Source organism: Otolemur garnettii, unplaced genomic scaffold (assembly GCF_000181295.1).
Source record: "Otolemur garnettii isolate 467f Iridium unplaced genomic scaffold, OtoGar3 scaffold00198, whole genome shotgun sequence".
NCBI classification, from domain to species: Eukaryota; Metazoa; Chordata; class Mammalia; order Primates; family Galagidae; genus Otolemur; species Otolemur garnettii.
This window is the reverse complement of record NW_003852593.1, coordinates 2,274,572-2,275,109: the sequence shown is the minus strand read 5'-3', so window position 1 is coordinate 2,275,109 and position 538 is coordinate 2,274,572. Positions and strand designations below refer to the sequence as shown.

Sequence of the window (538 nt, the reverse complement as noted above, 5' to 3'; positions counted from 1 at the left end):
TAGAGTCTCATTCACAGTGACAGCTCGAGGCACTGGCCTCCAAAGACACTTGACTGTCACAGGTTAAGGGCCACTATTTGGAACACTTCAGTGCTTCAGACAGCCACTTGGTAATGTGCTGTCTTCAGCACCCTACTGCTCAAATGTCCCCTGCTCTATTCCGTGTGGCACACAGAGACAGTGCCATTGTGAGGTGCACAGAGAAGGTGCTGAGCTTATAGTAAACCACTCCCATCCCTCCCCCAGACTAGGAAAAGATAAGAGGCAGGGGCTGTTCCAGGCTTGCCTCATACTGGAGCTTTCCTCACACACTTGGTGACTACCCTGTAGGCACACCCCATTAGAAGTGCCAGTTTCCCAAACCTGGGAGAAGGTTGAGTTGAAGATTAGCATCTAGGCTCGGCGCCTGTGGCTCAAGCGGCTAGGGCGCCAGCCATATACACCTAAGGTGGCGGGTTTGAATCCCCAGCCCAGGCCCGCCAAACAACAATGATGGCTGCAACGTCAGTTGTTTGGAGAGGTGTACATATGGGAGCAA

The 538-nt window shown here is 52.8% G+C and overlaps 1 protein-coding gene across 1 annotated transcript in view; it reads left to right on the top strand.

Moving 5' to 3' along the window:
• ZNF454 (zinc finger protein 454) overlaps window positions 1-538 on the top strand; it is a 19,500-nt gene that overhangs the window by 14,510 nt on the left and 4,452 nt on the right. The window lies entirely within an intron of this gene.